Below are 13269 nucleotides of genomic sequence, written 5' to 3' on the forward strand. Positions count from 1 at the left end.
AGAAAGCACCAACAAATAATAAGAAACACATCACAGAGGAATTTTCTAATCCTAATGTGACTTTAATATGTGCCAATTTAGCCAACTGCCAACTGTATTACAAATGACACACAGGAAAATAAGTTACAGTTGCATCACCAGCAGAAGTGAATTTTATTTGTTCATTTTATTCAAATGATTTTTTCTTGCTTTCTCCTCTCCCTTCTTGTTTCTTTTCTTTTTTCTTTCTCTTATTTTCAGATGCTGAAAAGTTACCAAAATATTTTTTTTCTACTGGTCCTGTGGCATCTAACCACTTTCCTTTCAAATTATGTAGATATTATTTATATAAGCAAAGTACCTTGGAGAGTAGAAAACTTGCTTTGCTCTTTTCTCACAAGGGCCCTATTAGAGCAGAATCTAAGTTGTTACCTACTTTGCTAAAACCATCTGCGAGAGAATGTTAGGGTGGTAGGTAAGTATGCACTTGTGCAGGCCATAAAAGCTTATATAGTCATAAAACCTGGACTGTAAAATGGACGGTAAGCTATCAGTTAAATGTGAATCTCTTATTGTCAATCCATTAAAAAAACATATTGGTTCAGAGAAAGAAGTAGTTTCCTTATACCTGAGTCTAAAGCAAATTATTTCATGTTAATAATAAAAAATAATTCCCTTTTTCTCTCTCTCTCACAGACACACATAGACATACAGAATACACACAAACTGTTGGGTATTTGTGTTGATGTATATGTAGCTTCAGAATGTTCTTGCACTGAAATCACTGGGCAATACCACTGTCAGATGAGGAGCGGCTGAAGAACCTTGGGCAGAGAACACTACCGAATGGAACGAGGGAAGACGGATAGCGAGGGGCTATCGATAGCAGGGTTGAGACTATGAGATGGAGATGAGTTCTGAGGCAGCAGGTCCACTGGCTGCCACTGGTTCCATGTGGTCCACTCCAATATAGAAAAGTCTAATCATTTTTTTTCCCTGTAAGGAGATTAATATTACCAAATCGCCAAAGATCCTAGTTCCCCGAAAGTGCTATCTTCAGGTACAACAGCATTACTTGCATGTTGTACATTGATTGCGTATACTTCATACCAAGTTTTAAGAGCACTGGATACCTGACGTGTCCGGGGCCAACTAACAAGAATGGAGGAGCTTCTCAGATTATCACATCTGAGGAGCACGTGACTGCGCTAGTGATATTTGGAGCAGAAAAAGAAGCAGTGAGGTCATGCTAACTGTCTGTAAACATTTAGGAGAGTCATGCTGAGGACTTTTTCTATATAGTTTAGGAGGCCAGGAAGGAAATGTTCTTGTTCAGAATGTTCTAGAACTAGAACATTCTGGAGACTGTTCTAATGAAATGGAAGTAAACACTGAGGACAGATATTTTAACAAATGTAAGAACGGACCCTCTAGTAATTAGAGTTGTTTGAAAATTAAATGAGATTCTTTGAGAACTGCATAAGCACCCTGTCACTGGAAGCAAATGCCCAGAAAGTGAAGGACCATGAATGAAAGATCGAGGCTCTTTCAGAGAAAATGGGACACATGGCCTCTAAGGCTCTTTCCAGTTTCTGAACACCCTCATGGAAAAGTAGAAATCTCCATTTATTTTTCTAGCTCTTGCCTTCATCTTCCCTCTGCATCTCCTTTCTTCTACCTTACCATCTCCTCCTTGTAGTTTACATGTGAGAACGAAGGGGACTCAGAAAGACATAAGAGTGCTTTAGATCGCACTCCAGCCCCAGTGTTGCCTCTCAGCCTCCCCATTCACACTCATCGCTACTGATAATCCACGTCTTCCCCAATCTGATAGAATGTGCAAGGACAGGCACAGCTTCAAGTCCTCCATCCTTCCACCAACTCACCACTTCAAGCCACTTCTTAGGTATAAATTCTGGAGTCATCATGCACCTATTTTTACCAACAATAGCTTCCAAAGCTTGGAGTAATGATTAGTCACTTTAAGATAGAAATGAGTTATATCTGAGTGCAACATCTCTTGGGTTTAACAAAATCATGCTTCTTGTTAATGAAGAGAATCGTGATGGATATTTTGTGGTCTAAAGAGTCTGTATTAAAGGAAGAAATGAAACAGGATCATTGCTAGGAACACCTCCTCTTATTTCTCTCCAGGAAGATAGGATTCAGCTTCTGGCCTTCGTTTCAGGCACATATCTGGTTTCCGTCTAGGCAAGCTACTCGATGACCCGACAGCTCCACGCTTGATGGCAGCGCCAAGGAGCCCTGAGACTATAAGGCTTCCCTCGGCTGGGACCGTTTCCCCATTTCCAGACACGCCCGGCCTGAATTTGTGCAAAGTCATTTTGTCCCTGGGCAGTATCATTGTCTTTCTTTATAAAAATAAGTGGAATTAGTGATGATTGCTGCACCTTGAAAACTGTAACTTTTTGTTTAATTCCCATCATTGAGTATCCTTTGCCCTAATAGTTCTCAAACCAAGCCCTGTGGTCTTCATAGGTAACTTGCAACTGAATAAGATTTGCAGATGCTTCACATTATATTATTCTTGATGAATCAAATACACATTAATATATCAAAGGCCAAGAATTTCTGCAGGAAACAACATTTTAAAAAAATACGTTTAAACTAAAATTTTCTCAACTTATTTGGTCATGCAAACCCTTTTTTTCAAAGACCATTAGTGATGCAGGACATCATTCCTCTTCTGGATATAGATGAGAAATGCAGCATCAAAACAGACCAAAGCTGGAGAAGGCAGTGGCACCCCACTCCAGTACTCTTGCCTGGAAAATCCCATGGACGGAGGAGCCTGGTAGGCTGTGGTCCATGGGGTCGCTAAGAGTCGGACACGACTGAGCGACTTCACTTTCACTTTTCACTTTCACACATTGGAGAAGGAAATGGCAACCCACTCCAGTGTTCTTGCCTGGAGAATCCCAGGGACGGGGGAGCCTGGTGGGCTGCCGTCTATGGGATCGCACAGAGTCGGACATGACTGAAGCGACTTAGCAGCAGCAGAGGGAAATGCTGTCTCACTGGGAAAAGATCCGTTTGCTTCTTTCCTACCCAACACTTGGTTCTTTCTACCCAGTGGGTTTCTATCATGGCCACCATGGGACAGGCCAGCCTGGATTACTCCTTTGCTGGTTCTGGGTCTCATTTCACCAGCCAGGTGTAGACAGAGACAGCAGATACATTCTGGAAACCAATCAAAGGCCATAACCCACAGGCCTCTTGGGGAGCGAGAAGGTGACTGGCAAGGACCAGAGAGTAAAAACGAGGCTTGGTCAAGAGGAATGACTGTGGCTCTGTCCAGAGTCAGCCTTGACAAGCTCTGGGCTGCCTCAGAGGCTCCTTCTTTGGGTGCGTCTGAACCGTATTGTTCTAGCCTTCTGGGCAACTTGCCCTGGCTTGCTCTTGCCACCTATGTCAAAGACCATATCGCCATGCATCTGTAGTGGTCATCTTCTTCCCGCGTCTTTGCTGGTCTCTGATGCTATCTGGTTAAATCAGATTCTGGGGCTGAGAAGAGAGAAAAAAGCTGAGAATTCAGCATTGACTTGAAACAAGTTGCGCCAGAGATGATAAACTCTTTTATTTCGGTGGCACACTGGTTCAGAAACCATGAATCGGATGACTGGATGAAATCCAGGGGGAAGCACACTCTCATGTCAGGGGGGACAGACGCAGCAATGCTTATGAAGGGGGCACAGAATATTCTTTTGCGTCATAGGACAAGATACGGGTTTAGTCTAGATGCAAGGCTGTTCTTTCCCTTCTTGATAAGGAAAGCTAGCAGAAAGTTTACTTAGATCGCTTCTTGAGCTTTTATCTTTTTGGCAATATATTGGAGAAACTTTGAAAAACCAGTTCCAGCTGATACACATATATGTATTTTTTGATAATGTAACTACAACAGCCACATGTTAATCCACCCACCCTGCACTGCTTTGAGTGGATATACTTCGAAAAAACCTTTGTTAAGAGAGAAGGCTTTTTCCCCTCTAAACAGGAATGTAAATGTCTATTTTACTATAAATAACTAGCTTTTGTTTTCCTTTAATGAAAAATGAAATACGAGATAGGCTGATGATGAAGTATTTGTCTTGCAGACTGGGCATTTTTATTTTTAAATATGGTCCTCATTCCCTCCCTGTAAATTCCCAGCATATTATAATAAGGGTTGTAGTCAATATGCAACCTGGTTGGGAAGAAGGGTTTTAGAATCCAGTCCAATCTTTATTTTTTTAACAGAAGAAGAGTCTGAAGCCCAGAAAGATAAAGTGACCTGGTGAAACACATATTTAGTGACAGAAAACAGGCTTAAAACCTGGACTGGAAAACTGTCCAGTGCTGGGTGCCTCAGGAAGAAACCAACAAATTAAGGCCTGCTAATTAAGGGCAGGCAACAGACTGATACGAAGGAGATCTGCAGCAAGGCTAGGGAGAGCATGAAGACAAAAACTGGAACCTTACTGGTCTGGGGCTTATTTAGGTCTAAGACTTAAATGAACAATTGTGTTCTGCCAAGAATAGTTTTGAATAGTTTCTACATATAGGACTAAGGATCAAAGGGAACAAGATGGGAAGGCAGAGGGGGCGAGAGTAAAGCAATGGTTTTCATCATTGTCATTAGCTGATTAACTCAAGTTTGGTGAAAACCCTACCCTGAGTCACAGGAGGGGATTACTATTTGCTCCACGTCTTTTTTAAAAAATTAGTGAATGTTAAAAGAGTTTGCTCAGGAGACTGGGGGAGCTGTGTCTTAGTGGACAGGAGTCTAAAGTACACTGGAATTTACTAAGAAACCTGTTTGTAAAAATTATTACTTATTGCCATTTTCTTACAAAAATATATTTTGGAAAGTTGTGTACTGTCAATTAAACAGCTCTTGTCTAAGCTGGTTCAAGCACTAAAAAAAAAAAAAAGAAAAGAAAAAAAAACAGACCAAAGCTAGTAAAGCCTACATATAACCAAATACCTGGCCTTAGATGGCCTCAGTAGACATCTTCACTAAAATCTTGTATTACCAATTACATTGACTATTTGAGTCAAATAATCTCCTATTGTATATTTCCCCCAACATATAGAATATATATGAGGTAATATTAGAAAGATTTTTTTACCTTTTAAGAAAATTAGAATTTCAAATTACAAAGCAATAAGACAAGAATTTACATAGGACCCCAAAGTTAGTGCATCTTCCCTAATCCATCTCTCATGGGATCAGTCAGCATAGAGATTTAAAATGGAGATATTGTAACCAATTACATAGTTGGTAACTCTATTCAAAGTGTCACCTATAGTTTGGGGGTTGTCTCCTGCTAATATTGCAGAACAATTAGGCCTTTTTAACACAAGTTCATACAAAGCCTGAAAAAATGTGTCTATTAAAAAAATATGGTCCTTTGTTTTCCTACACCCATGTACTTGAATTTTCCATTTATTGGGTATATGACAGGAAATTTGCGTTTTTTTCTCTGCTTTACTCATCAAAGTATTATTTTTAGAGATAATTTAGAACTCTCAGATGCCCAGAAAATTTATTTTCAGCTCTCTTTTACAGAAGAGTCAAAGCTTCATATAGTTAAGTATAAATGAAATTAATCACTCAAAATGTAAGAGAGTCTAATTTGAAACACACATTCTCCAAGTTATGAATATGTTCCAAGGTTCGCAGAGAATATGATCACATCTGTAAGGATTGCCATTCTCCAGCACAGGCAGAGGTGAATTAATGCCCTTCGATCCTGGTAGCTAAGAAATTGCTTTAGGTTAGGACATTTTTTTTCATTATTTTTATTATTTGGAGGCTAATTACTTTACAATATTGTAGTGGTTTTTGCCATACACTGACATGAATCAGCCATGGATTTACCTATGTTCCCCATCCTGAACCCCCCTCCCATTCCCTCCCCAGGTTAGGACATTTTGAATGAGTTCAATTTTAAAACTCACTAGTCACACTTATAAGCTGACAATTCCACATACTGTAGAATTTTCTGTCCTTTCCTTATGGAAATCCAGGGATGTAGCCCTGGAAATAGAAGTGAAGAATTTAATAATATGGAATCAATTCCTTAGTGTATCAAGTCACTTGTCTTCTCCTTGGCTGTCCTTGAGATCTACCTTTTTATGCCTAAAATATAAAGCAACGCCTCTCCTGTCTTGGTCTTGTCTGGCTGCTATAACAAAATACCATAGACTTATAAACAGCAGGATTTTATCCCTCACGGTTCTGGAGGCTGGAAATGTGAGGTCAGGCTGACAGCATGCTTGTGTGAAGACCCTCTTCTGGAAAGCAGACTTGTCACTGTCAGATAGTGGAAGGGGCCAGGGGTCTCTGAAGCCTTGTTTATAAGACATGAATTCCATTCAGGAGGACTGCACCTTCATGATTTAAGCATCTCCCCAAAGCCTCAGCTCCTAATATCATCTTGAAGGGCTAGGATTTCAACTTATGGATTTTATGGGCACTCAAACATTCAGACCAAAGCACCTCTCATCCTTCCTTGCACTGCAGCCTTACTCTTTTAGGCTACAGAACTCTTAAAGTTCAAAGAATAGTACTTGAGTTCTAACAAGTGCCGTGAAAACAGATATGACCCAATTCTTTAAGCTTAAGAGAGAATGAATCCAAATTTCATTACAAAGTTCTTTAATTTTTTTCTGGAGATCCTGAAAGTGAGGCTGTTTTAGTTATCTATTGCAGCATAACAAACTGTCCCAAAATTAGTGGCTTAAAATAATAATAATCGTTGACTACTTCCCATAGTTTTTTTGAGTCAGTTAGGACATGGTGGCAATGGCTTGCCTCTGCCCTGGAAAATGGGAAAACTAAGAACAGGAATCATCAGGCTTGCGTGCCCACATTTTTAGGGGTTGATGCTTGCTTGTTGCTTAGCTGAGGCTGTTGCTCAGAATACACACACCCCTGACCTTTCCATGATGCATGAACTTTCTCACAAAATGATGATGTGGTTCCATGGGAGGCCTCCTGTGGGAAAGCAGGAGCCAGATGGAAGCCATATTGCCATTCTGGACTTAGCGTCAGAATTCACGTAGCATTCCTTCCGTCACGTTCTGCTGGGTGAGGCACTTATAAGCCATCCACCAGGTTCAAGGAGGAGCATAGACTCCATTTCTTGATGGACATGAATCAATGTCACATTGTAAAAAGAGCATGAGGGATGAAGTATACCCTGGTGGGGACTTCTTTGCAAAGTAAAATGAAAGTCGCTTATTCATGTCCAACTCCATGGACTATGCAGTCCATGGAATTCTCCAGGCCAGAATACTGGAGTGGGTAGCCTTTCCCTTCTCCAGGGGATCTTCCCAACCCAGGGATCGAACCCAGGTCTCCCACATTGCAAGCGGATTCTTTACCAGCTGAGCCACAAGGGAAGCCCAAGAATACTGGAGTGGGTAGCCTACCCCTTCTCCAGGGGATCTTCCCAAGCCAGGAATCAAACTGGGGTCTCCTGAATTGTAGGCGGTTTCTTTACCATCTGAGCTATCCTATCAAATAAATATTCACAAACAAAAACACTCATTAAAATATTTTCCGTGTAGCCGACTTGACTGAAGCTTGCAACAGTGGACAGAATTTACATTGCAGCCAAACAGTTTAGAATATGAAGAGCCCTCTGCATTCTTTCCTATGTTCCAGGGTTCTCCTCCATGGTTTCCTCTGTTTTCTTATCTACCCCTTCTCTCTCAGGAGTGAAAACTTTAAATGTCTTCCATTTTCTTATAAAAATTAATTCATGTTATCTCTGTTGAATCTCTCTAGACTCTGTACTCAGTACATAGACTCTCTGTGTGTGTACAAAGACCCACTAATGTATTCTGCTAAAAACACACAGGGCATCTAATTCTAAGCCTCACCCTTCCCTCCTCTACTTCTTTCTGCAAAAAGAAAAGTGAAAGAGATTTAGTCCTTTATAAATATGAGTTACTCCCTACCTCCACTCCTAGCTTCTCCATGGAAAGGCAGAAGTTGCCACATTCATTTGTGGTTTTAAATAACATTTCGCCCTCTGTATTGCACTAGCATGCATTGAATTGCAGCCAACACTATCCACTTAAGTTTTCCATCTCTAATTTCCAAAACATTCAGGAAAAGCTTCAGCCTCAGACTTAATGAATATACCCCAGAACAGAGCTTCTGAGGCAAAAATCACCATTCAGTCAAGGGAGAGAGTCTCCAGTCCCTGTTTATAACAAAACCAACTTGGTATATTCACTTTTGTCTTCTCTCCTAGAGCACGATGCTGGGTCTCTTTGGGTTCCCTTTCCAAAGTCTATCCTTTCATCTTAAGAGCTTTTAGAAATTGATTGACTCAGGAAAAGCAATATCTAGATATGATGGAGATGCTCTCTGAATAATTTCTTACTAGCCAGATTCTGGAAGAATATTGCTTCCCATATGGCAGCTATAATACAAATTCCAACTGTTTTCTCCACAGTTATGTCCTCACCACTTCCATAACCCACTTCTTAGCAAATCTGCCCAGACCCCTTCCTTTCCATCTCCACAGCCCTGCTGAGAGGGAGTGTACCATGTGATCCCACATACTTGCCTACAACGTAAGGGATTACAGTGGATAAGAGGCTCAAACTCATCCAACCAGATGGTTTTCCCAGGACAACAGGATAGGACTAAAAGATAGAAGCTAAAATAGGCTGAGCCAGGCAGAACAAACCTCTCAACAGCAGCAGAGCACAAAGTAGATGTTGAGAGATATCATATGGATGCAAACCATTTGGCTTCCAGAACTAAAAGAAATCTGTTTCCCCAGAACTGTCTAGTTCCTGCTTCCAGGCCTTGGGTGGTCTGACTCTTGTTCTTACCCATGGGTTGGCTGAGATGTTGCCAAAATAAAACCATAAGCTTACCTGACTGCTTCAACCACTTTATAATCAAGTGAACAGATTATTCTACATAAAATATGAGAAAGAAAATAGAAAGATATTTTTATTTTCATTAATTTACTTACTGTCTTCTGGGCATAAATATGTCATCAGTAGTGAAGTATTATAAATCAAGGATTTCAAGAAAGTATGACTGATGTTCCTGTTTGGCATTCTAGGATATTTAAAAGGATAAGACATATTTTAATACTGAATGAAATGTCCTTGTGAATTTATCCCAGGTAATCAAAGAAATTTCTCAAAAACTGGTAGCTGAAGTAGCTACTAAAGTAGCTCTGAAGATATTTTGCATGAATTAGCGCTTAGATACTGAACTTTATTTGAAGGAACCCCATAGCAGGGCTTTACAAGATGCTAAAGAATATGCTACTCGACAATTTTCTCAAGAAATCTCTATCAGTTCCTTAGGGTGAGTGTCACAGCAAAAAACAAACAAGCAAACAAAAACAAATGTGTAAAGCATTGCTGAGAAATGTGTGTCCATTTCAAGAAATGAGGTCAAAGGCATTAGTAAATTAATTAAATTAAATTAAGTATATTAAATTAGTAAAATAATTAAGAAATGTAATGAATTTGAGGGAAAGCTAAGTCACAATTAAATAAGGATTTGGACTCTGTATGAAGCTGCATGTGTAATTCTTTATGTGAGGAATTTTTCCCACTGACTGACAATGGACCATGTAATGTACAAACAGGACATGGTTCAGAGGAAAGGAAGTGGGCGGTACACTCACCAACTGCTAAGCAAGCTACTTAGCTCATTGAGCCTGTTTCCTCATTTGTAACCTGAGGATAACAGTATTATTTACTTCAATGGGATACTTCAGGGTTTAACAATATAGTGCACGTAAAGCACTTGGCACATGCATTGATGTGATCAGTAAATCTCATAATACTTGTATAGTAGTTGTTATCTTCCTTATTACAACTCTATCTGGAAACTCTGGTGCCATTTTCTTGGCATACAGACAGCCCGATGTGCTGGCTAGAGACTAGCAAGCCACTTGCCTCTGATCACTCATACCACTCCGGTTTCTGGTGCTTGTATGTGTGTGTGTTTGCACACAAGCTAAATTGGTCTTTGCTTAATCTGATAGTTTCTGCCATCAGGCTTCAGTTCTTTGGCTTTCTTTGCCTTGCTTTATTCATGAGCAAAACAAGAAGCCATTTTAATATTTTGGTGTCTAACCTTTAAAATTATGGTGGAGGGTTCTGATAGAATGTGGTCCACTGGAAAAGGAGATGTCAAACCACTTCAGTAGTCTTGCCTTGAGAACCCCATGAACAGTATGAAAAGGTAAAAAGATAGGATACTGAAAGATAAACTCCCCCACACAGTAGGTGTCCAATATTCTACTGGGCATCAGTGGAGAAATAACTCCAGAAAGAATGAAGAGATGGAGCCAAAGCAAAAACAACACCCAGTTGTGGATGTGACTGGTGATGGAAGTAAAGTCCAATGCTGTAAAGAGCAATATTGCACAGGAACCTGGAATGTTAGGTCCATGAATCAAGGCAAATTGGAAGTGGTCAAACAGGAGATGGCAAAAGTGAACGTTGACATTTTAGGAATCAGCGAACTAAAATGGACTGGAATGGGTGAATTTAACTCAGATGACCATTATCTACTACTGTGGGCAAGAATCCTTTAGAAGAAATGGAGTAGCCATCATAGTCAACAAGAGTCAAAATGCAGTACTTGGGTGCAGTCTCAAAAATGACAGAATGATCTCTGTTTGTCTTCCAAGGCAAACCACTCAATATCACAGTAATCAAGTCTGTGCCCCAACCAGTAATGCTGAAGAAGCTGAAGTTGAATGGTGCTAGGAAGACCTATAAAACCTTCTAGAACTAACATCCAAAAAAGATGTTCTTTTCATTATAGGGGACTGGAACGCAAAAGTAGGAAGTCAAGAGATACCTGGAGTAACAGGCAAATTTGGCCTTGGAGAACAAAACAAAGCAGGTCAAAGGCTAACAGAGTTTTGCCAAGAGAGTGCTCTGGCCATAGCAAACACCCTCTTCCAAGAACACAAGAAAAGACTCTATACATGGACATCACCAGATGGTCAATACCAAAATCAGATTGATTATATTCTTTGCAGCCAAAGATGGAGAAGTCAGCAAAAACAAGACTGGGAGTGGACTGTGGCTCAGATCATGAACTCCTTATTGCCAAATTCAGACTTAAATTGAAGAAAGTAGGGAAAACCACTAGACCATTCAGGTATGACCTAAATCAAAACTCCTTATGATTATACAGTGGAAGTGACAAATAGATTCAAGGGATTAGATCTGATAGAGTGTCTGAAGAACTATGGACAGAGGTTCATGACATTGTACAGGAGGCAGTGATCAAGACCATCCCCAAGAAAAAGAAATGCAAAAAGGCAAAATGGTCATCTGAGGAGGCCTTACAAATAGCTGAGAAAAGAAGAGAAGCTAAAGGCAAAGGAGAAAAGGAAAGATATACCCATCTTGAATGCAGAGTGTCAGAGAATAGCAAGGAGAGATAAGAAAGCCTTCCTCAGCGATCAACACAAAGAAACAGAGGAAAACAACAGAATGGGAAAGACTAGAGATCTCTTCAAGAAAATTAGAGACACCAAGGGAACATTTCATGCAAAGATGGGCACAATAAAGGACAGAAATGGTATGGACCTAACAGAAGCAGAAGATATTAAGAAGAGGTGACAAGAATACACAGAAAAACTATACAAAAAAGATCTTCATGACCCAGATAACCACAGTGGTGTGATCACTCACCTAGAGCCAGACATCCTGGAATGTGAAGTCAAGTGGGCCTTAGGAAGCATCACTACAAAGCTAGTGGAGGTGATGGAATTCCAGCTGAGCTATTTAAAATCCTAAAAGATGATGCTGTGAAAGTGCTGCACTCAATATGCCAGCAAATTTGGAAAACTCAGCAGTGGCCACAGGACTGGAAAAGATCAGTTTTCATTCCAATCCCAAAGAAAGGCAATGCCAAAGAATGTTCAAACTACTGCACAGTTGTACTCATCTCACATATTAGCAAAGTAATGCTCAAAATTCTCCAAGCCAGGCTTCAACAGTATGTGAACTGTGAACTTCCAGACGTTCAAGCTGGATTTAGAAAAGGCAGAGGAACCAGGGATCAAATTGCCAACATCCGTTGGATCATCAAAAAAGCAAGAGAGTTCCAGAAAAACATCTACTTCTGCTTTATTGACTACGCCAAAGTCTTTGACTGTGTGGATCACAAACAAACTGTGGAAAATTCTGAAAGAGATGGGAATACCAGACCACCTGACCTGCCTCCTGAGAAATCTGTATGCAGGTCAAGAAGCAACAGTTAGAACCGGACATGAAACAACAGACTGGTTCCAAATTGGGAAAGGAGAACGTCAAGCTTGTATGTTGTCTCCCTGCTTATATAACTTGTATGCAGAGTACATCATGTGAAATGCCCAGGCTGGATGAAGCACAAGCTGGAATCAAGATTGCCAGGAGAAGTATCAATAACCTCAGATATGCAGATGACACCACCCTTATGGCAGAAAGTGAAGAAGAACTAAAGAGCCTCTTGATGAAAGTGAAAGAGGAGAGTGAAAAGGTTGGCTTAAAACTCAACATTCAGAAAACTAAGATCATGGCATCTGGTCCCATCACTTCATGGCAAATAGATGGGGAAATAATGGAAACAGTGACAGACTTTATTTTTGGGGGCTCCAAAATCACTGCAGATGGTGACTGCAGCCATGAAAATTAAAAGATGCTTGCTCCTTGAAAGAAAAACTATGACCAACCTAGACAGTACATTAAAAAGCAGAGACATTACTTTGCCAACAAAGGTCTGTCTAGTCAAAGCTATGGTTTTTCCAGTAGTCATGTATGGATGTGAGAGTTGGACTATAAAGAAAGCTGAGCACCAAAGAATTGATGCTTTTGAACTGTGGTGTTGGAGAAGACTCCTGAGAGTCCCTTGGACTGCAAGGAGATCAAACCAGTCAATCCTAAAGGAAATCAGTCCTGAATATTCATTGGAAGGACTGATGCTGAAGCTGAAACTCCAATACTTTGGCCACCTGATGCGAAGAACTAACTCATTGGAAAAGACCCTGATGCTGGGAAAGATTGAAGGTGGGAGGAGGAGGAATGAGATGGTTGGATGGTATCACTGACTCTATGGACATGAGTTTGAGTAAGGTTCAGGAATGGTGATGGACAGGGAGGCCTGGCGTGCTGCAGTCCATGGGTTTGCAAAGAGTTGGACATGAATGAGAGACTGAACTGAACTGAACTGACCCTTTAAAATTCCCAGCAACAGAACAGACTTTTGGACTCTGTGGGAGAAGGCGAGGGTGGGATGTT

Source organism: Odocoileus virginianus, unplaced genomic scaffold (assembly GCF_023699985.2).
Source record: "Odocoileus virginianus isolate 20LAN1187 ecotype Illinois unplaced genomic scaffold, Ovbor_1.2 Unplaced_Scaffold_3, whole genome shotgun sequence".
NCBI lineage: Eukaryota > Metazoa > Chordata > Mammalia > Artiodactyla > Cervidae > Odocoileus > Odocoileus virginianus.